Here is a 23677-nt window from a genome sequence, read left to right as displayed (position 1 = left end):
AGGGATGAGAAACTTCCAAGGGAAAAGCATGTGTTTATTTCCAAAAGCATGTTGGTATCCCCAGGGCTGAAGCAATGTATCCTATTTTGCTGGAGCAGCAGAAGGGTTATCGCCTTTGTGTACTGGTGGGAGACGAGGCTGTCCTCATTGTGCTGGCGTTACAGCTGAGCTGCACATCTCCAGTTCGTGGCAGTGCCTGTGTGATGGAACTCCTTTAGCAGACAGCTTACAGAAAGACCTACTCCTTCTCTGCTCTGAGACTTCTTGTAAAAGGATAGGACCCACTTCTGTTAATTTTTTTTAACTTTTAAACATGTTTTTATTCCCCTTACCTTCTGTCTTCCTCTCCCAGAGGTGGCCCAAGTGTTTTAGAAACAACATAGTCAACTGGAGCTCATTGAATAATTCAACTGTTGCCTGAAGTGATAATAAAAAGAGGACGACCCATTTAATAAATCAACCAGAGCTAAAAGCTTTGTGGTTTGTAAAAATGTTCCTCTGCCCTGCCTTTCAACTATCTGAAATCCTCTTCTGAAGCACGTTTTTTCTCCCCACGTTTGGGTTTTGCATACCCAGGAAGGACACCTTCCTGCCCGCTGCCTCTGGGTTATCCATGGGAGTTGTTTCTGGTCAGCAGAGCTCTTTCAGAAACATCACCATGGGGTGTTGTGAACCCTTATCTCTATCCAAACTGCTCCTATCTAGCTGTCCTCTGCCATAGTTGCTGCTAGGTATTCTTTCATCAAGGCCACTGCTGCAGCAGGAACTTCTCCAAGAGCTGCTAGAATCACTTATGGGCTTCCTTGACCACTGTCACTTAACCCAAGAAATAAATCTCTTTGCGGCTCCTGATGCGTGCCTTCTAGAGCAATGAGAAGTGGCCTTTCCTTTTCATAAATGCTTTTGCTTTTCTTTAAATAAGAGTATTTTCAAAGTACTTCTTGTTTCTGCGTTGGAGCTCTGTTACCTGAAACAGATCTAAATGCAAACTAAATGCAAAATACTGTATTTAAGGGGCATTGCACAGAGATGTGAGCATCTAGGGAAGATCATAAACCTTTTGTTGAAGACGTTTTTCTGTCTGTAGCTTGTGTCAGACTTTTTATTTAATCCCTTTGGACAGAGGCTTGGCAGTACATCAGTGTGTTACTGTATAAATTGCTCTTTTCATTGTAACTGTAATTGTAAAACAGCCTGGCTATCACAGCCACCCAATGATCGCAGCTTTATCTTTCTGCAGAGCTGCAACATTTCGTGGGGTGCAGTGGGGTCCTGCCTGTTGAAATGAGAGGTATTTAATAACTTGGCTCCTCAGTTGTGGCTCAGTTTTAAAACTAGCATAGTGATCAGAGAGCCTTGCGACGTGCCTTGAAACATCATCGTGCTTCTTGGAGCTTACTGCCTTGTTTTTTTTAAATGGGCCCTACTTCAATCTGTGTATGGAGGCTTGTGCTGGCCATATTCGATTACTGAGCTTTGTGCTTCAGAGGCTGCTGGGGACAAATGTGTGAACGCTGATGTGTATAAATAAATGATTGTAGGTTTAAAATCAAGGTCTAGGGATAAACGATCCATTTGTCTCTCTTGCCTGTTTTGACTGGAGAGCTGAATTAACAGCTAAAATAGGTGCTGTAGTGTGTTGAGCAGCATTGAATAGGAGGCTACAAAATTAATCCCCGGGGGATGGGTCGCTGGGGTTGAAACCTTTCAGCATTGAACCCTGTGCGGGCTTTGCTGTTCTTGCTGTGAGTGCTGAGGTGGTGGCTTTTTCAATAAAAAGTTTGTGCCCTTTGAAGCATCCCAAACCTCTTCCTTAATCAAGAGGGAGAGCAAGGAAACATCATGCTTGATAGTTTTCAAGAGCTTTTGGCTATTTTTGTACTCTGCTGTGTTTATTTTTTATAAATGGTTTGATTGCTTTCTCTCTAGCTGTAAGGCAAAAAGCTTCCCGTTCCAACGTGAAGCTTATTCCTCACCCTCTTCTCACAAGTGTATTCACAATTAAATAAAAATATTAATAATAAAGGCACTGGTGTTCTCATTTGTTTCTCTTGAAACAGTCACATTCAGATGACTTACTCCAGATATAAACTAGAGAGACTGAGCAGCGTGTCTGGATTTCCTTGTGCCCTTCCCTTCTCCCCAGGCAGAGATCTCCTGTGTGTAGGTTCGTGTGCTGTGTCGGCAACCTGGGAGTTCAGAAATGACCTGGGTCCAAAAGAAAAGTTGACCTAAGTCATGAGAGTTAAAGCAGCACAAAGAAATTAAAGCATCTGTTCTCTCTCAACATACTTTCTGCACTTGAGCCTTGAGAGATCTTAAGTTTCTGTTTTTGAAGCTTTTTGATAGAAGCACCAAATAATTCAAGTGAGTATTGAGTCCACCTAGGAAGGGCAGATAACCTTCCAGCTGCAGCAAGTTGCTTGGTCCCTGACTATGCAAAACCCTGGCTGCAGAAGTTCTCAAGTTGTCACAGTGGTGTCCTGGCTATGTGGTGGGCAGGGATTGGGAAAATATGAAAAGTTGCGTATTAGAAAGCCAGTGATCATGTACCTGTAATTTAAACAGACTTCTTGGCTTGCACATGCCCACCACCCAAGTAAGTTAGTGTCTACTCTCTCACCCCCAAACAAAATAGTGTGGCTTTTCCTGTTCCAGAGGGAGGTAATAAATAAGGCAAACTGAGGAACTTGAAGTTCTAGACCTCTTTCAGTTGTTTTGAGAGCTTCTCCTGTCAATGAAACTTTAAAGCAAGCATGGATAATTTGGGGTTGGTTTAGTGTGTATTTTTCAAGGAGAGGTTCAGGGACTGAGTTTGTTTTTAATCTCCATTTAGAAGTAAGCCTGCCAGTTTCCACTGATCAGCTTTAATTTTATTTTTCCCACTTGCCATACAAACAGCAAAGTACGTTATCAAATGTATGCCCAGGCCAAGTCAATAAATTCTAAATGAGTCCTCAATTATTTTCTGTCCATCTTGCACATTTTTATGTGGTTATTGAAGAGCTCACTTGATGCATGCTTAGATGAGCAGGGGAAATTAAACTGTTTTTCCCCTTCCCTTTCTCTTCCCTCCCCATGATAGACTAATGTGCTTTGGTTTGAAATTACAAAATGCCCTTTAAAGGTCTCTGAAGTAGACAACAGAAGTGCTCTCCACTATCGTTTTTCGTAAGTATGTATGTAAATGGTTGGGTTTTTTTCCTATTTAGAAACTGAAAAATTATACATATTTTCCCTTTGAAATCTTACTCTACTACTGGAAGCAGTTCTGCCTTCATGGGAAGTACTTGGTGCTACTATAGGACGAAGTGGACGGGTTGTTTGATTAACATGGTTGTATCAAGATGATACGGTGTGAAAAAGGCATTGTCCTCTGTACTATTTATGTGTGGCCATATTGAGCAATCTGGCCCCTGTGGGGTTGGGAACAACAAAAGATTATGTGTTTTAGTAAGTGGTTTGCTGTTGGATGTGTTTATACAGAAGCTGGCTGAAGCACAAGCCATCCTTATGCTGATATTGTTGGGTGCCAGCCACATGTTTGCTTGTGCATATGAATCGCTGGGGGCTGCTGTTGTGTAAGCTCGTTCCTAAACACTCTGCTCCATCTTTTATCACTTCCTTAGACTGTAGTTGCCCTATTTGTGCCCTGTATTGTGCATAGAAGATGAAATCTCTCATTGCTGTAAGGTTTCCTTGGTTTCTTATTCCAAGTAAAATAACCCTTTTGTGTTGTGCAGGACTGTGTTCCTTCCAGACGTGCATCTCTCAACACTGGTAAGAGAAATACTGGGCATCAGCAGAACTTAGGTGCTTTAGAAAACGTTGCTCAACAAACAAGAAAAACAATAAATTAAGCTTCAAAAAGACCAAGCCAGTAAAACCAGGTCTACCCAGTGACTATTTCATCTGCATCAAATTAGCATCAAATCCAAGAAGTTATACGTGCATCATTCTGCCACTAGGTAAATAACTGACTTGTACAGCCACCCCTCGGAGCAACAGAACAGCTCTTTGCTGTGCACAGCTGGTGGTGGCCCGGGAGCCTGTCAGACTGACTGCTGCGCTGCCCTAGGCTCTCCTGCTGCAGCACAGGAAAATTCACGGGTAGGCTTCTGCATGTAGCCCTTGGCTTCTCCTTTACGTGCAAAACCAGCTCGTTTCAAACTTTGGCATACACCTTTGTGCTAAGGTGGCAGGCTGATTTGAGTGGCCCGACCGGCCAACAGTTGCTCTGTGTTTGTGGGAGGAGGATGCGGTGTCTGTAACGGGGAGGGATGGCGCTGTTGGCAGGCCAGCAGCGAGCTGGCTGCGTGCCCTGCAGCCTGCCAGCAGATCCTGTTGCACAAGCCAGCCTCACCAGTGCAGCAGATGGTGAGACCAGTGCCATGGCGAGCCGTGTAGTAGCAAGGAATGACTGCTTAGAGTGAGTCCCAGCTATTGATTAATTAATACAGAAATCAGCAGTGAGGATGCGAAGAGGAAAAATGGTGTTGTTGTGTTGTTTTTTTTTGTTTGTTTTTTTTCCCTCCAGAAGGATTACTGTAAAGGAAAGGCACCAGTGAGCTGGTGAGCTATGAAAATAGCTAGAAGAGTCTTCATAGGAGAAGTGCAGAAGCACGTGTACGACATGCAGTCAAATTTAGCTGTAAGGCTAGAAAAATCTACAGAGTGGTGGTGTGTCTTCCAGCTGTTCGTCTAAGCAGGATTCACGTGACTGGGAGAACTCTTTAGGGTTTGTATTTGTGAAAACAGCCATACTTCTCTTCGTGTCAGTGTGAAGAAATAGCAGGGTTTGAGATTTGACCTGTGGGTGTGGAGGGCTGGCTTCAGTTTGGAAACTAAAGGAGAGCTTTCCGGTTTTTGGAGGACAAGATTTTTTCAAAGCACAGGGATGATCTGCAGGAGGAGAAAATACTTTAGAAGCTCGTATTAATGTGGAGGTAGAACTGCAGGATTTTAATCCAGTAGAAAAGGCTTCTCTCAGTATGTAGGCATAAGAAATTTAGGACAGGGAGTGTTTCTGAAATACTTGATCTACCTTTGCAGGTGCGGAGTTTTCATTTGCTTGCCAACCAAAAGGTGAGAACTTCTCTAAATTAAATTGTTATTTCCTTTGTTGTTTGCCGTTTGCCTTTCTTTGTTGTTAGCTCGTATTCCGGAATCTTAGAGATGATTGTGTTGATACTTCCCAGGAGGAAAGAAGCTGTTATTAATAGAGCTGCTTCCAGCAAAAATCAAGGTTAGGCTTTGTGGAACTAAGACACTACAAATAACCTCAACTTGAACTGTGCTTTTCCAGTTACAGATCATAAAGCTTCTTGCAGAGAAGGTAAGTGTAGCTACTTGCCCTGTGTTGGCTGATGTTGGGTCAGTCACCCTGTGTCCCTTTTCCCCACACTCTCCATTTTGCCATCGGTTGAGACAGGGGTCCTGCTTTGGCATCTTGTCCTGAACACCTTAAAATGAGCAGTCCTCACAGTACAGTGGAAAAAAGACCCGGGTATGTTAAGAATTGTGATGGACAGCAGGTTGCAGGAGTAATACGTGAGATGGTTTATTTTGGCCTGGTGCCTTAGATTGAAAGGGACTGTTAATAAAAACTGTGAGGCAGAGCTCCTTTGAATTGTATTTGATGTTTGTAAAAGATTGTTGTGAAAGGGGAGGAAGGAATGGCTCATGCTGATGTATTGGTCGAGGAGCTGGCTTTTCAGAGTTACTAAATGGGAAGCTGAGTGCTTCAGGCACGTCCTGAAGGAGATGGATGCTGAGCATCAGATGCTAAGGTAGGATGGGCAATAAAGAAGCAAAGAGCGGATGCTGTTTGAAAACATCGAAGGAGATTAGAGCTGCTGTGCTGCAGAAAGGGTAGCTCATGGGGAATCTGAGAAAATCATCCAGATACTGAGGAAAGCAAGACTTTGGCATGGGGAATGCTTAAGAGAAGTAATGAATATGTCTGAACTGTAGCTAAATGGAAGGGAAAAAATTATGAGGGGAAAAGGACAAGATAAATAAAAGGCTTAGGAGCCCTAGGAAGGTGTGTCGTGCCATAGAGTTCTGTGCTCTGGGTCTTCCACTGCTTAACGCTGCTGTGTTCTCATTGCCCTGAAAGAGCTGTGGTCAGTGTTCATGGGAGCTCTGCAGTCTGAAGCCCTGCATAGTTAATCCATCATATTTTACTCCAACAAGATTTTGCATTACAGCAGCAGCCTAAAATGATACACAACATCTGTGCAGAGCATTGCTGAAATTCCTAATAAATGAGTTCCAGAGGCAACCTTCCATTTGTGGGATGTTTTTTGTACAGCACGTTTTGTGAAGAATTTGACCAGCCTAACTCTTCAGTGGCCTGCAAAGGTAAAGAACTGGAGGCTCCTATTAGGATCACAGGGCAGGCTTGAGGCTGTTTCTGCCAGACACTGATCTACCTGCATCTTGCTTTGCTGTTGCTGAGAGCTGCTGTGTGCTGTGAGCTCAGCCTAACTGGGGGCACTGACACGCTGGTGGACAATCTGTCACCAGTCTGTGCCTCAGTTTCCTCTTCTGTGAAATATGGACCTTTAAAGAAAATACTTTCTGAAATTCTCAGGATGTAGATCTCTACATCCCGATTATGAACAGCAAAATATTATTGCAAAGTTATTGAATGATTGCAAGTTATACAGTGTGAATAAAAACAGGGCCTTGGTTTGCTTGGGACGTCTCCTGCAGTACTGGAGAGCTGTTGCTGTCCCTACTTTGCAGCAAGGTCACTTGTGTCAATACCATCCAGATGTGTATCCTCAGGGTTCGTCTAAACACAGTTTTCACTGCATGGTGTTAATAGCTCTTACGCTGGCTCCCAGCGGGGTCCCACCCCTGTGCTTTCACCTCCATGTTTATTCTCTTTTATACCCTCCCACTGCTTTCTATTTTTTTCCTCTCTTCAGCTGTCTTATTTTAAAAGTTCTGGGCAGTAAATCTCTTCTTTCCTTCTATTGGAAAGAAAAAAATATCTTAAAAACCGGAGGAGCTAGAAAGCCCATTGCAGAAAAATGGTGCGTAGGAACAGACCTGAGAATTCCTACCCCTGAGAATCCTTCTAGCAGCAGCGAATCACTGTGAACTTGGAAAAGGTGAAACAGTGCAAGGGTAACCGTACTGGGAAGTCACCGTGTATTAAGACACTTGTGGATTGTTGGAAGTGACTTTGTGAAGTGCTGCGGGAAGCTCAGGGCTCCATTCATGTCTTGTGGTGGAGCGAGGCAATGCCTGCGCTGGCAAAGTCAGATGTTGGAAGAGAGGAGGTTGGAGTCAGGCTGGGCATGTGCCTGCCCGAGGATGGCATTTCCCTGCTCTGTTCTTGCTTCTGTTGACAGCTACCAGGTGATTTTAGTTAAGCTCAGGAAAAGGTTATGAAAGGTTTTTCCTCTTTGCTGGTGGGCAAGCAAAGGATGCTGTGCATGTGCAAACGCGAAGGGATGAAAGCGAGCACATCCCCTTCCAAGTGCAGAACGTGATAGTGTCACTGCTCAAGGCGTTTAGTACTGAAGTCAGCGTAGGAGATAACTGCTTCAAGCCAGTGTGGACATAATCCAATCAAAACTTCATTTTTTGCCTGATTGTGTTGGCCTGAGCAAGTCAAATGTTACCCAGTTTTCTGACCCAGTTCTGTTCTGTGCCTTCAGGGCAAACTCCCTGATATGCTTCTGTCTTCTCAAATATGTTTTTCAGCGTGTTTGTGTGAGTTCCTGAACCATTTCTGGGGTGGGGGAGAAAAGTATCACACGAAAGAAAAAATTAGAAAAGCATCTAGTTAGATTTCTTTTTTTTCCCCCCTCACTTTTGTTTTCTTCTGGTGGCTTTATCCCAGCAGAAGCAGTGAGTTGTTCCTTCAGTTGTACTCTGGTGGTGATAGGGATATAGCAGAGCTGTGCCTGGTGCAACCTAGCATAGGTCAAAGCTAAATGAGGTTGCCTGTTGAAAGGTATCTTGCATCCCTTCTGTTCAGGTTAGGCTTTTCATTTTAGGGTAACTGCTGTGGTATTGGCCATGGTTGGGTTGTTAGAATTTACTAAAGGACTTCTTAAAATGAGAACTAGACTGAAAGAAAATCCCTTGAGTACCATAACATTTAGCTTTTTGGAAAGGCAAAAATGTGGGGTACCGGAGTGGGTCAGAAAACCGAGAGCTGCTGAGGCAGCATGCGGTGTGCAGCTGCCCGTCTGCAAAATGGGAGCCAATCGTGGTTTTTTTCTCTGTTTTGTGCAATGGTTGGGAATCTATGGCTTCACTGTGGTGGAGCTGTAAGTCAAAGATGCCCCTTGTCACTGGGGTTTATTTATTCCAGTTTATAACATTACATCTAGAAAATTCTCTTCCTTCCAACATTCAGCTCTCGTGTAATTTAATTGTGTGCCGGCTGCATGAGCCAGACCTGGCTCTCGAGTTAAATGGAGCCACATCCATTTAATTGAGTTATGCTGTAGATGAATTTTCCTCTCTGTGCTAAATCTGGGACGCTAGTCAAGTAGGTTCTGCTGGCCCAAACATACGCTGAGTCCTTCCCTGCAAGTTCAAAGGACTGCCTAGAATTGTGTGTGCATAAGAGCTTTTTTTTTAATAACACAGCTACTCCAAATGATGTGCCTAAAAAGCAGTTGGGAGGCAAAAATGTACAGACCAAGATGGTTAGCTTTTGTTTAATGTTTTAATTGGCATTTGGTGTGCTGTGTGAATTCTCACAGTTGTCCTATCAATATCTGGCCAGATTTTAGTCTTTGCTCTCCCACACCCAAATGGCTGCAATTTCTGAGAGGAGCATATTGTCTCGTATCGAGCTGGCACACGTTGCACGGCTGTGTTCTTGTGGCTGTATCACAGCATCGGTTTTGCTTCCTGTGTAAATCTTCAGGCTGGCATCCCTGGTGCTGGCTGGAAGTGCTGATCTGCAGCCTTTCAGGTGCTCAGAAAACAGTCAAGAGCAAACTGTTTGTTACTTCCTCTACTGTCGCTAAGTGGAAGATGCGTTTCACTGCTTTTTTCATGCTTTAGTTCATTATTAGCTTCAGAAGCTTTTATTTGTGAGATGCAAAGAGTGGTGCTAGGAACTGTGCTGTAATTGCAGTCACAATGGTGCACGTTCACCCCTTCTGAGAGCACAAATGCTTCCAGGGCTAAAAACCTCTATGCAAAGGAGGACATTTAAGAGGAGCACATTTAAAAGAAGAGGAGTTTATTTAAATAAGCAGGCAGTACTGAATGCTTAGACTCCTCGTACCCACCCACACTGACTGCTGTTTGGAAACACTTCAGGAAAACGCCACTCCCTTAGCAGGAACTCAAGTGGGGCTGGGGCTTTGTTCTGTTGTTTCGGTTGTTTTTCCATTTGGAGTGATGCTGTCATGGGGTTGTCCAAGGCAAAGGCTCGCAGTCACTTTACTCTTTATTTTTCTCCAAGCTCCAGCTATTGTGCTCTACCTGAAGATTAGGGTGCTTCTCAGTAGTGGAAGAGAGCAGTGAACTGCTGATGCAACTTCTCAGGCCAGTGCATTTGCTAACTTTAATTACTGTCTCCAAGAAAGGATTAAGTGCACCTCAAATTGGGGCACTTTCACGTGTGTTAAAATTACCAGCAAAGAGGTAGTTATCTTCTGAGTCTATGTAAATGCCAAACGGAGATGAAGTATAGAAAGGTGAAATGAACTTTGCCTTTTTCTTAAGGAAATCACAAGAGCCGTGCCCTTTTAAAGGAGTGGATGGAGAATATAACAGAGGGTATGCGGGTGTACTCGCAATTCCTCATGCCCTCTTGAAGTTGCATTGCAGTTGTTTCCAAACTGAGGTCTGCCGTGTGTATTTAAAAATCCTGGTTTCAGAGGAATAGTTATTGCAGCTATACAGGTAGGGAAAAGGAAAGTGGGTTAATAATAATCATTTGTGTCCTCTCCCTTGGAGAATGTTGTCCATGGTAGATGGCCAGTTGTTACCCTGAAATTAAATTGGGATATCAGAAGTAACAATCCCAAAAGCATGCGCGAAGGCTACAGAGGAGCTAATGTTTGAGGAGACAGGGAACTTCACAGATCCCTGAGCTGTGCACAGGCTGAGCAGTGTCCAAGGGGCTGGAGCCCGTCAGGCTGCGGTGTGCGGCTGCAGGGCACCAGCCTGCAGTGAGCAGCGTGCTGGGTTCTCCGAGCGGGTGGCTTCGGTGTCTCTGTGAACTCAGCATACGCTGAATGAGCTTATTTGGATGCTTATAATGAATTGGATGAACAGTGAAATAATTAACAAAGTAGACACTTAAATGGTTATTGCAGGTTTTACAGCTGACTTTATTTAGATGAATGAGGTAGCTCATTCTGCTATTAGCTGCACCTTAGCAAAAGATTTTTTTTCTTTTCTCTTTAATGAATAAACACCACTAATAAGGAAAATTAGTGTGGCATTCATTGGAAAGACAGCACAATGGTCTGTGTCCTTTGCATGGAGAACATCAGACTCTGAAGTGACTCACATGCAACTTCTGAAAATATTTTGTTGGTTTTTTAGATGAAGAAATGTTCCCAAGTTCTTTGATACAGTATTAGAGATCATTAATTCATCGAATGTCAATATATGACTTACTGTCTAGTTAGATTATGCCCATAACAGTTTTCCCAGGTACTGCAGTAGAGTACACGTAGAGGCCAGGCCTGCATTTTTGCTGTTCTCTGGCTGCTATTTTTATTCCCTCAGTCAGCAGAGTTGCTTACACTTGAATGCTCGTGGATTCCTCTTGTATTCCCCAGTCAGCTGTAGGGCTTTCAGATACTTCACCCCAGTGACTGGCTCCTAAACTGGAGAGCCTTCATGCCAGGATTTAGGGCAGGATTTTAAGGCCTTTTCCTGATCGGTGTAGATCAGTATAACTAAACCTAATAGTCAGCCTCTGCGGGTTAAGTGGCTTTTATGATTCTTACTCAGTAGAGATAATTTAGCAAGACTTGCAAGCTGTTTAGTTTAGCTTTCATTCTGTTACATATACCACATGTAGCTCCCTGACTTTCCCAATGAAAAAGAATAGCAGCTAGCGGTGAAAACCTCTGACCTCAGTTCTGCAGGTTTTCTCTTTATCCGTTGCAATACAGCAACCAATCTGTGCAAGGCTCATATATGTTGTGAGAAACTGCGAGGGAATTCAGAGGAGTGATTCAGATTACTGCAAAAGCTGACTGAGTTTCTTATATTTTAAAATATGCAATGAATGTACACCCCCCCCCCATCCCCTTTAAGAACAAAGAGAAAAGACTTAGCAAATAGCCGATGACAACATGTACTGGGTGCTGCTGTATGTACTCTACTCATGGTTTGGTTTGGTTTTCTTTTAAAGGTATATAAAATGTGGCTGAGATGTGAAGCTTATCTTGTAAAAACATTATTAGTAAGTCTTTAGTTGTGCATTGGTTTTGAGCCTTGCTGAACCATTTTAACCAAGGTAATTTTATCTCCTTCTGTTTGCATTCTATGTGTACATGTTCACTTGACTTTTTCTTATTGAAACTGTCCTTTATGTGCACTCCAACCATTTGGTACCCGGCATTCCCTAGTCACCGAGCTATTTCTGCCTAAGATTGTTACCTTTCAGTGTTCCCAGCACATCTCAGAAATCTGGAATGGTAATTGGATGGGAAAAACACTTGGTCATTTGTCCTCCTGGATTGGTCCACGAGGAGGCAGATTTCAAGCAAGAAGCAATGCATTTAAGCATGATCAGTAACACTGCTTCTGGATCATTTTGTTTTCTTCCAAACTGAATTTGGTGTTCGTAATGTGTTGTATTAAAAGCCAGTATTTTGATACGTAGGATACAGAACGTCATACTGTGGAAGATTTGCCTGTATATTCTGAATTCCTGTCGCAAGCCTTACTTTGCAAGCTTTGTCCTAGTGTTGCATTTGGAGAGAAGCTAAGGAAAAATCCTGTGACTTTGGAGAAAGATAGACAAATTAGGATAGCTGTGCTGATCTGTATTTATTTCAGTGTAAATTTTTTACATTACAGATGTCCTTGGATGGATTTTATTATTAAAAGTGGCTTCGCTCCAGAGTAATTGCTCTGTTCTACCAGCGGTTTAATTTTCTTCGGAAAGAGCACTGTTTTCTCCTTCAGGACTGAGTATTTGCCTGAGGAATTACTCTGAGAAGCTGTAGTTGTTTCTTTCTGTACAGACAGCCTCCAGGTGATCCACAACTACAAAAGAAATCAAGAACTCATCTGACAGCCTGTACTGTGAAAGCAAGAGCTGGAGTCAGAAACTTTTTGAGAGGTTTTGGTATATTTATATCTTGCAATAAGTCACTAGTCACTTTTTGTCTGGGGAGATCTCTGTGGGAATTTGTTTTTAACTCTGTCTTGAAAATCCTGAACAATATTTTCTGTTTCAAGAGCAGAGAGACTGATAGGGGAAGTAAATCTAAATCAAATGGCTGATTCCACTGACAGCACCGAGCGTGGATTTATAGAAAAATGAAACGGTAACTGTGGCCTTTTTCCTTCTCAAAAATCCCTAATTGGTATTTCCCCCTCTCCCTTTGTCAGATGCTTTCATGCTTTGGCGCTTGAGATGCATTAGCTTCTCATGGACTGCTTGGGTTGGTTCCTCTGAAATACCTTGAGAGCACGAGCTGTCTGTAAGGGGCTGAACCTGCTCTTAATGAAGTGAGTGTGCTGCTTCTCTTGTCAGTTGCTTTTTGGGCTATATTTAGCAGTTCCCCAGAGCTGTGTTGCAGACATGAAAGAATAAATATGACATCTTTCTAAGGACTGGGTGAGGAGTCATGGTGGATGTAATCTTTCACCGCCAACTGAATTGTGTCTGGGTGCAGAGCCTTCTTCAGCATAGATCTCGGCTCTGCGCTCACTCTGTGGTGTCTGTGCTGCTGGGGGTGAAGTTGGCAGTACAGATCAATGCTTAATATCTTTTCACCCTGTCTGATTTATATAAAACCCAGGTAAAGGAAGGTTTGCAAATTAATCCACTGTGTAATGGTCGCCTTGTGTAGGAGAACACAAAAGACTCCATCAGATGTGATTTGAGCTGGTACGTGCTTTATGTACTTCAAGTCATTTGTCTGAATCCATGGGTTTTGAAGAGAAACTTTGACACCCTGGCTATTGAATGGAAAATGAAAAGTACTGCTTTTTTTTGTTGCTGTTCAGCCGGATTGTACATGACGTTTCTGTTCCTTTCCCTTTAAAGAAAATAATGAAGATACAGAGGAAAAATCCAAGAGCTGTCTGTATTCGATTTGTTCGGAAATTAATCGTTAATGATTTCCAGGTGGACAGCAAATGTGTTATGAAGCCTTACGTATTTGCGTGCAAGGTAGTGAAACAAAACATAGTGATGTGCATGGAAAGGATCCCATCAAGCCTGAATCCTCAAAGAGCAAATTGGTGCCTGTAGGAGCAGATCAGTCTGTGTGCAAGGGGATTACTGAGGTTATGCTGACTTGATGTTGTGGGTACTGTGGTTTCTGCTTCTTGAAATCCTATGTGTAGGCTCATGCTGTATCACAGTGGCTGGAAACTGAACCTTTATCATTTTTGTTGTCTTATGCATTTTACTAGCATTTGGAGTAGAAATACTTGCTCCTAAATGAAATGTCAGACGATTTAATCATTGGATGGGGCACACATTATGACTTGAATAGGAGCGGTTCATAGCTTTGAGAAAGATTTGCCAGCTCTTGGAAAGATGAAGTGCCATAGCCAGTTCCTCATGGCACATTGCAAATCTTTCTGAAGCTCGTCTCCCAGACAGGAGAAATCTTCCCACCTTTTTTATTTGCTGCACTTCCAAGCGGTGCGTTGCACGCTAATGTTTTATACTGATCGCTTCAAAAGCCTTGCTTGTCATATGCCCAGTATAAAATGAAAATATGTTTGCCAGACAGGTAGCATAGATCCTGCTGGCTCTAATTTGCAGCCTGCTTCATAGGAAATGTTATTTGCTGAAGCTAACTTTAATATTTTATAGTTGTCATATACTTGCAAAGAAACAATTATAAGCAAGGGCTCTGATTTAGGAATGTGGTTTTGAGCCTCTCTACAGTCCCTTCGGTTTCTTTACCAGCATGGCCCGGCGGCAGCTCCCTCCACAGGCAGTGAGGCTCAAACATGTTATAATCACACCTGGGTATTCTGACAAATGCGGTGTGCCTCAACTGCTTCCTGCAGCACAATTGCCTTGAAGTTCTACACTTTACTGTTTTCAGCTTCATTTTTTGGCGTCTTGAGTGCGGTGCTGTAGCTGCCCCAGAGCTTTGTGATGCTGGGCGAGCAGTTTCTGCCTAAGCAGCGGTCGCACATCTGCTCCTTGGGCCCGCGCAGCTTGTGGCAGACAGCGTGTTATTACACTGGCGGCACAGTAACAAAACCTTGGCACGCAGTGTGTTAATTTAGCTGGGACAGTGCTTTTCTTCTGTCAATGTTGACTTTAGAATATTTGCCGGGGAGCCGGGGAGCTAGCTTGGGCTGCGTTAGGGATGCTGCTGCGCTGCTGTCGCTGCAGTCTGCACTTACCACTGGGTGTGGTAATTATAGGTGGTGTGTTCGGGTTTCTAAGTGGGTATTGTGTACGTGAGGGAATGCTGAAATCGGAGACCTGGCCTAAATAAGCATCAAAGGCCTTGGAATCAGCCCGCTAGCCTGCCATAATGGGTGCTCGTCCTCCCTTATGCCGGCAAGGGGCTTGTTTGGCCCCATCACGGTGTAGGTGCGTGTGTTCATGGAGGGGCTGGGAGAGGTGGCACCACATCTGAGAGAGAGGGGGGACCTGGTGAGTAACGTGCCCGCGTGGACGGGGAGATAACCCACACTACTGTGAGCTCACTAGAGGCTGGCTGTGGGATGGCTCTCCCGGCCCTCTGCTTCTGCGGCCTGGGCTTACAGCTGCTGAAGGACGGCTCCTGTGCAAGCAAATGAGAGGAGCCACACACCCTGCCACTGCTGGGGGCTGAGGAAGGTCTCTCAGGGAGATCAATAACATTGGAAAACTGATGGCACTGTACAGGCTCCTGCCAGGTGTAGTCAGAGTCTGAAAATACCTTTCCTGCCATGATGAAAGGGAGTAGGAGGAGAGGATGGGGTGGATGTTAAGATCAGCTTGGTAGGAGAGGCACCAGCTGCTAGGACTAGGTCATTGGAGGGAGTGTGAAAGGAGCACCAGGGAACCTGCAGGTAATGGGCTTGCCAACAGGCGGATGGCCTCAGATGGGCATTTTCTTTCCTTCTGCTTCTCTGCTATAAGCCATGCTTACGTCTGAAATGAGAGCACATGCAGGCTTTTTTGTTTTACATCATTATGAGTTGGGAGTTTTAAATGCATTTTTATATGACGTTGCATTGATGGACACACTTGGAATTTGGTGAAGTGGAAGCATGAATTAGTTTGGAATTAATGGAAGTGTCCCAGAGAACTTCCTGAGTAGGCAGCGCACCTGACACCTTTCAGTTGTATCAGTAGGGCTGCAGTCTTAGAAACACAGCAGAGCATATGGGGAACCAATTAATTCAGCAGATATTAATTAAACACTTGTCCTCTGGGGAAAACCTTTTAGCACATCAGCTCTTTGGCCCAAGATCACACATGCATGAGTGGACAGTGAGCATGCCTGCCTGGATTGTCACTTGTTATTTCTCTCGATAGGCTGGGGAGTACCTCCTCTAGACTACTCCTGCCAGGCTTTTAGGGAAGTAGACTGTAGTTAATGCTTAAGCTGTCTCTCAGCCACCAGCTTTCTCGCATATAACTGATGTGAACACATCCTGTTTTTTCACTGTTGCCCCGTGGACTGCTGAAGCTGAGTCTGACGAGCTCCTGGCAGTCTATGGGCTCTTTGTTTTGAGAAGCACACTTCATCTGTGGCATGCATGTGGAATTATCGACACTGAATATAGCTATTTTGTCTGTTAAAGCATACACAAACGCTTGCAAAAAAGAGCTCTTCCATGAAAGGGTAACGCATTGTGAGTGTGCCTTCCTGTTGATACCGAACAGCTTTGTTTGTGTCTGGGTGGTGCTGCGCTGACTTGAGCATTGTAGACTGAGTGGGTAATAGACACTGCAGGGAGATTCAGCTGAATGACAAGGCTCCACTTAATTTATCTGCTTTTAGAAAAAAGTCCACTGGTCTGTCATCAAGATCATGTAGCTCCACTAGAGAGAACAGTAGAGTAATGCTTGTGTTGTAGTATGGTGATTGACAGTGAAGATCTTTAAAAAATAAAAATAAAAAAATCTCTCCACCTGGTCCTGACAGCTAATTAGTTCTCTTGTGAATCTGTTTTAGTAGTAACAAGATGCAAACGGTTTACAAAAGGTATTTACTACTGACCATTTTAACTTGCTTGATTGCTGAAACTGCAAATAATTCTTGATGTTATAAGCAAAGGATTACACTGATGGTTTCTTCTGCCACGGTGTTGCTGCAGGTGCAGTTCATGCTCCTGAAGCAATTCCTTCAGTGATTTATTCTGAAGGTGCTTTTTTAACTGAGAAAAAAATCCTTTAAACTCCTTATGTGGATTTGTATTGATATTTGCTTACCTTCTGCTGAGTATAAAGATAGAAACCTATTATTGGAATGCAAATATCTGATGATGGAAAATCACCTTCATTGTAAAATACAGCAGTGCTTCAGAATTGGCAACGTGCTGGAGATATGACCTTAGTGGTAGAGGATTCGGCCAGCAATGTTTAACTCAATCTTTCATTATGATTTCTTATGTTCATCTCATTACATGAAATATTATACTCTTCTTTTTTTTTTTTTTTTTTTTAAATAAAAGATCTTGTTTCTTGTGGTATGTGTACAACTGGAGAAATTTCTTCAGGAAAGAATGCAAAGAAAACAGAGGTTTATCTGAGGATCTCCCTCCTACTCGGAGAAATCACGAGTACAAAATGTTAATGATAACAAGCCTATTTTATCAATTATAGCTTTTAAAAGGCAACAAACTTTCCAAAAGATTAGTATTTAAATAGCCTATTTGATCGTGATGAAAGAAATAGTGAAATGCCTCTTCAGGGCTTGTGTGCTCTGTCTTTATATGGCTTTTGTTGTCAACTTTTCTTTGGAGATTTTTTGAACATTGTAGGACAGGACAACTTGGTCTTCTCTTGCAGGTAAAATGAATTGTGATTCTGACAGTTTTCCTGTATTGTAAATGACTGACAGAATGAATAGAAGCAGTAGGGCTGGATGCAAATACTGTATGAAGGGGCACATTGCCCAGCAGTAGCCGTACGTTATACCTGCCCCTGTTCTGAGGTGCCTGGGCTGACACGAAGCTGTGCCACTACAGCGTGGCTTGAGGTTGCTGAAGATGGGTCAGAGAAAGTAGAGAGCTCAGTTAAAATGCTTCATCTTCGAAAAAACAGCAGGCAGCTGGGTTGCAGAAGGACTGAATTCAGCAGCTTGTCAAAGTTTGGAATTTATGAAGTTAATTAGTTGAGAATAAAGCATCTTTTATTAATGTTTGACTATCTGTGTTCATGTATAACTTAGTATGAAAGAACAGCTGATGCATGCCCAGTTTCCCTTTCTATAGCAAAAACTCTAAATAAGCTTATAAATAGTGAATAGTAAATAAATAAGGAATTATTTGGTTGTTTCAGAACATGATTCAGTGTTCTAAGCGGTGCTGTGCAATATTCAGTCACTTCTGGGTTGTTTATGTACTTTTCACTCTTTAATGAAGGACCTTGGTTTTCATTAGTATGATTTATTTAGAATGTCTTTATGGCTATAGTCAAATATCACCTATTAAAATGCCACCAGTCTTTGTCAGACACAGGCATAACCTTTTTCTACTTAGTATTTGCAGCCTATATCCTTAGCAGGGAAAATTATTAATCCCTTATGAATGCAACTGAAATGATACATGAAGTCAGCAGAAATCCTTCTATCCAGTGAGCCAGCAGGGCATGCTTATAAGCCAGCAAACTGCAGTGCTTTGCAAAATATTATGGATTCAAAAGCATAGTGAGTTATGTCTACAAGGTTTACAAAGCTAGGATTAAGACTAGCTAACGTCTACTGCTGAGGGTATATAGAACAGGTTATCTGGCACATTCTCTGGGTCTCCAAACACATTTTAGGTACATACTGATGGCCTGCTAGAATAAGTTGGGTAGCTTTTGTTTAGTGAATGACACAGTTACCCTTAAGTTTTTAATTTTCTAATAGAGCTGTACTTAATTTAAATTTCTTGGCAAGCAAACTGTTCTATTTGGTTTTGGTGATTTGAGCTCTTGCTGATTAACTTTTCCTTGTTCAGAACAAGTTGATTTAATTTATGCACATGTGAACTGATAAATGGTGGGAAGATGGAGATACTGAGGTGTCTGGTCACTTGACATGGATGCCTGTACTAAGTGTAGAATCAGTCTTGTCTTCCTTCCCCCTGTGGTGTATGAAATGTTCATTGGTGGGTGTTGTCCTTTTTTTATTTTTCATTATAGCATTTGCTGTTCAGGATCTTTGTTTTCCACCCAGGTAGCTAGATTGCTACGTCTGGTCTTCTGACTTGCTGTCATCCCCTGTAAGCAAGATTTATTCATTTGGCTCTGTCTGTGGTGTCATTGCTGCACTTGCCTGGTATTTGTGGCTTAGGGCTCTTCCTCGATCCTGAACCCGTGTGTCAGATGCAGCGAGCCAGCCCGCTGCGAGGCTGGAAGCAATGTCTGGCACGTGGGCCTTTGGTGTGGCAGATGCGTCTTGATTTGTGCTCCTTTTGTAGGGTCTGCAAAAGACCCTTTCTCACGTCTCTTAAATGAGTTGCTCACGCATTGGTACGGAACAATTCAGGCACAATTGATTCATCCACCATCAAAATCCTCTTGACTTGGTGGTGCCCAACAGCCCTATAATTCAGGGTGGGAGTCTGACTTCAAAGATACAGTCAGGCTTGGTGAAATGGAAGCAGGTCTTGCTACAGCCATGCACCCAAAGGCATGTTTGTGGAAGCTCAGAAAGCTGGTTGTGTTTTGGAGCAGCACTACTGAACAGGAAGATGTGCCTTCTCTCTTCCTCATATTCACTGAGTGCAGCTCAGTAGGCCTTTTGGGGCATATCACACAGAATCACAGAATTTCTAGGTTGGAAGCGACCTCAAGATCATCGAGTCCAACCTCTGACCTAACACTAACAGTCCCCACTAAACCATATCCCTAATGTTACAGCACAGTAACGTATATAGAAGAAATACCACTAAGTTGCAGCCCAGGCATGTCACTATTGCTGATGAGTGTTCACTTGTGACTGAATGCTGGGCTTGTGTTTAGGTTTCCTGTGTTTTGTGTTCTCTCTCCTGGCTGTAAGTACCAGGACAAGATATGCATCTAATGAGTCCTGAGCAGCAGGAATGTAGGCTAGGCAAACCAAGCAAAAAGCCAAAGAATGACATTGCGTTCTTTGGGAAGTCTTTAAAAAAATAAAAATCTTCATGCTGTAGTATGTGGGGAGAGCTGCTATTTGTCAAATGATGTATACGGGGAACTAAAGCAGTGTTAACACGCTGGAATTAAAGATTGAAATGTTTCTCGCACATATGGATTCTGTCTTCTCTCCTTTTTTCCTGCGCTCCCCCTGCTCCTTCCCTGCCGTGCTTTTTTGTTTTGTTTCTCCCCTCTGTGATTAGACTTATGCCTTTTGTAATGCTCCTAGCTGTCCATCTCTTCTTGGTGTGCCTCTGGCTCCCTGCATCGCTTTTGGATCTCCTTTCTGCCAAACGTGCTCTCTTCCATGCTTATGTTAGCTGTTGATAGCTATGCTGCTCACAGATCGAACACATGGAGCTGTGGAATATTATGCATTTCTGTCAGACTGGTTTTGAGGATGTCTGCGTTTTTTAAGAATATCATTACAAGTGATGGGTTAGTCCAAACCACCAAGCCTGTCTCACAGCTCAGTGGTACCTTTCTGGAGGTATTTTTGTCCTGCTGGGGACTCCAGGAAGTCATTAAAAGGCACCGTTCTCTCTCTTTCTCTCTCTCTCTCTCTCTCCCCCCTTTTTTTAATAAATAAATAAATAAATAAATAAATCTGAAAGCTACAAATCAAATGTGAATGAGTCCTGGAGGCAGGCACATAGTTCATTGCAGGCTGTGGGCTCGCGGCCGAGTTGGTGCTGACTGGATCTGTCCGACTGGGTTACGGGGGGTGAGATGACTTTATTTTCAGATTGCTCGTGAAGAGTTGGAAGAAAAATGCAACAACTTCATGTGAACTCTGAGAGAGACAGCTGTGTGTATAGCTGATGGAAGAACTGCTAATGCTTTCCAGAGCGGGCTGGTCCCTTGTGATGCACTTACGGGAGCCGTGCTGGAAGAATCGGCGTCCTTCTGCCAACGCCTTAGTGGGGGAGGTGGGTCTGAAGGAGGCAGTTCCCTTTAGAGAAAGGCAAGAAGGCAAGGCTGGGTACCTGGCTGATGTTTATGCTGCCAAAACAGGTGAAAAAGGTTCATTCTCTGCGATCCTAAATAACAAAGGAGGCTGACAGAGGAGGCTTGTTTGAATTAAAGCAAGGCAGTCGCTGCTGCCAGCATGTACACAGGGAATTATGCGCTTTGAAAAGCTCTGGCCAGGGTGTGAGCAAGCTGGCTAGGAGTTTGCTAACACACTGTATGCTATTTGCAGCCTCAGCTTTGCAGGGTTGCTCTGGAAAATTAAAGATTCCCTTTCCTGGCATAAAACCACAACAAAGAGTGAGAGTGAAATGCAGCTGGCCTGTTCCTGGGTTGGAACAGCAGTGCTGCAACTTGTCTTTCTAACTGTACAAAAGTGCAGCATTCAGAATCTGAATCTAGTTTTCTGGCTGATGCTAGGTAATAGCAAGTCCTTAATTTCATCTTGTATCAGGTCTTGTTGTTATCTGGATGCTTAATTGAGAAATGGCTCTGAAAAGCCCTCTGAGAACCTGTTTGAGAGAAGTGACTTAGATCTCTAGCTCTAGGGCTGTGTCTTGTCTTAATCTTTGTCGTATTTGAATTCTATTGTGACGTGCCAAATGCATGCACAACAGAAAGAAAAATAAAAAATATGTAATGTAAATTTTTGGGTGGTTGGCAAAGCATTTGAATTGTAAAATCCCATTTAATCCAGAAGTGCTGGCTGTATGCTCAGTGCCAGTAGGGGTGGCCACAGAAAGATGCTCGTTTCCAGAAAGCATGTAGAACGCTTTGCCACAGCTGATGTAAAGTGGGGAGGGGCAACAAAACCCACATTTAACTTAAAAAGAAAAAAAAAAAGAAAAAATAAAGAAAAAAAGCTATTTTAGTTTTAAGAAGACATTACATCTGGGCATGTGACTTCCACCTCAGCTTAAATGAGTTTCCCTTTCTGGGACCCATGCTCATCATGCAGGAATAGCAGTCCTTTTGTGTTCTTATTTTGCCACTGAGTGTACACAGTTGTTAACAGTGAATTTTCTTGATGGCAGTGCCTGGATGAACAGTGCTCATTTCTTCTTTTTTCCCTTCAGTCACTTGTTCCTGCTGTTATGCAGCCATTTCAGGCTGACGCGACAGGTTCGGGGAGCTATGATGTAGATAGCGAAGGCTGGGGAATGGGACAGACAGCGATGTGATGCCTCGCTGGCAGAAGGTTCCCAGCCAAGTTCGCACAGTGCTCTGGTTTGGAACTTGACCTTATCTGAAGTGCTGCTGGCACGGCTGAGAAGGGGATTCCCGATGGCTCACCGCTGTGGGGAGAGACAAGTCCCTGAGACAGAACCACTGCTGACCAGGAAACCTGTTCTGAGCTGCTTCCTTGGCTGACAACGATCCCTTTACTGCATTTAAGTATGATTTTTCTGGGGCTGGGATGGAAGAAGTCTTTCACAAGTTTTAAATGATTTGCTCTTAGACTGGAAAACCTTCAGAGGGGTGGAGCAGTGAAGTGTGAGTACTTGTGTGCAGAGAAGTGAGCACCTCTCCGCCATCAGGTTTCTGATTAAAGAGGAATATGTTGCTTAAAAGGTTAGAATTCTTAATTTGTAATCAGTGAAGGAAATTCTAGCATGAAAGCTTTTGTCATTGTGCTGCTTAGTCTTGCTTTCTAAACATTAAAGCAAAATACTTATCTTGCAGATCCTCAGCTTCCTGTCAGTAGCACTACTTAAACCTTTACCTGTGAGTCTGAAGGGTTCTCTTTCAGCTTTCCCTCACTCCTTTAGGCACTTGAGCTGTGATCAGATCACCCCTTGACTTCTTTTTGAGGTGAGCAGCTCGGACCTTAGGGCTGGATGTGAGACGTTTCTGATCTCTCAGCCGTTCCGTGCTGATGTCTTCGTATGGCCGTGCTGCCAGCTGTGTTCTGAAGCCGTCGCAGCACATCTGCGTCCTTCCAAGCTGTGCGTACAAGGCCCAAACAGAGTTCTTCCAGCAATGGCCATGCAAATGCCAAAGAGAGGTGATGAAATGTTCTTCCTCAAGAGTTTTCCCTGTCTAATATTCAGGATTTATGGGTGGTTGTTTTTTTTTTTTTTTGGCCTTTCTGTTAAACAGGGAGCTCACAAGATGTGCACTGGGAGTCCCCTCAGCTTTGATTCAGGGATGCTCTTATTCCTCCCCAATGTTTTGCTTTTTTTTTCCCTTCTCTGTCTACAATTTAGTGCTAGTTTAACACCAACTTAGTAACTCTACCTGCCGTCTTTCCAGCCTGTGCCAAGACTGTCCATGTACAGGGGCATAAGCTCAGTCCTAAGAAATGCACAGAGAATGCGTGAAGTAAACAGACTACTGAAAAAAAGCTGTCAGTGAACTCTCTCGGGCAGTTGAAATAACACAGTAACTGCATCACACTTGGGAAAATTTGCCTTTCTGCTGGAATCTCTTCCGTTGGGAAGATTTATGGTAGATGGAGCAGCCTCTGGCTTTGTTGGCTTGTTTTTGTCTTTTGGTGTTCACATGGAGTTGTACTCATCAGAGACCTCCTGCAAAGTTTTTCCTGCTGTCATGTTTTTAGTTTCTGGGGATACGTAATATTGAGAGCTGGGCCTGTGTTAGGAGCCACTCACAGGTTTCGTGCTATGTTTTGCTTCGAGAATAGCTTTTGGTGAGGGGCTGGAAGGGAGAGGGGCAAGGTACAGAGGCAAACAGAATTGATTTAACGTGGATAATCTCGTGGGGAGTTGTTTGGACTGAAGCACTCCTGCTGTCTTGATGCCAAACAAACCTGCTTTTTGGTGCCTGATACTGGGAGATGTTGGCAAGCACGTTCCTATGAGATGGGTGATGAGGTTTATTGTCAATCACTGTTGTATTCCCTAGAATGAGAAATAATTTATTTTAGAAGCCAATTCCTTGGAATTCAGCCTTAAAAAATTCAGTGGCCAATTTGTTCTTTCTGTCTCCCTCAAGTTTATGGAAGCTTTTTTCATTTCTTGTGTTTGTAGCCATGTGTTTTGCCACAAAAGCATTCTTGTTGCATAGTTCAGACCTAGGGGCAAAATTGTGGGTGGATGAGGAGATTAGTTAAATTTAACACTGATCTGATATGGCAGCTAGGACACCAAAATAATGTTCCAGTCTTGGTTGTAATTTGAAGAATGCAGAGATGGCTTACATCTGCCTTGAAGTTCAAAATGCAATTCTCTAAGGTACTTCTGTAGCAGCGCAAGTAGGCGTGCATGTGTTAGCCTAAAA

At 43.4% G+C, this 23677-nt stretch overlaps 1 protein-coding gene across 21 annotated transcripts in view; it reads left to right on the top strand.

The window, feature by feature from the left end:
• Positions 1–23677, top strand: part of ARVCF (ARVCF delta catenin family member) — a 270629-nt gene that overhangs the window by 146172 nt on the left and 100780 nt on the right. The window lies entirely within an intron of this gene.

The sequence above is a fragment of the Anas acuta genome, chromosome 17 (assembly GCF_963932015.1).
Source record: "Anas acuta chromosome 17, bAnaAcu1.1, whole genome shotgun sequence".
Taxonomy (NCBI): Eukaryota; Metazoa; Chordata; class Aves; order Anseriformes; family Anatidae; genus Anas; species Anas acuta.
This window is presented reverse-complemented; position numbering and strand designations above follow the sequence as displayed.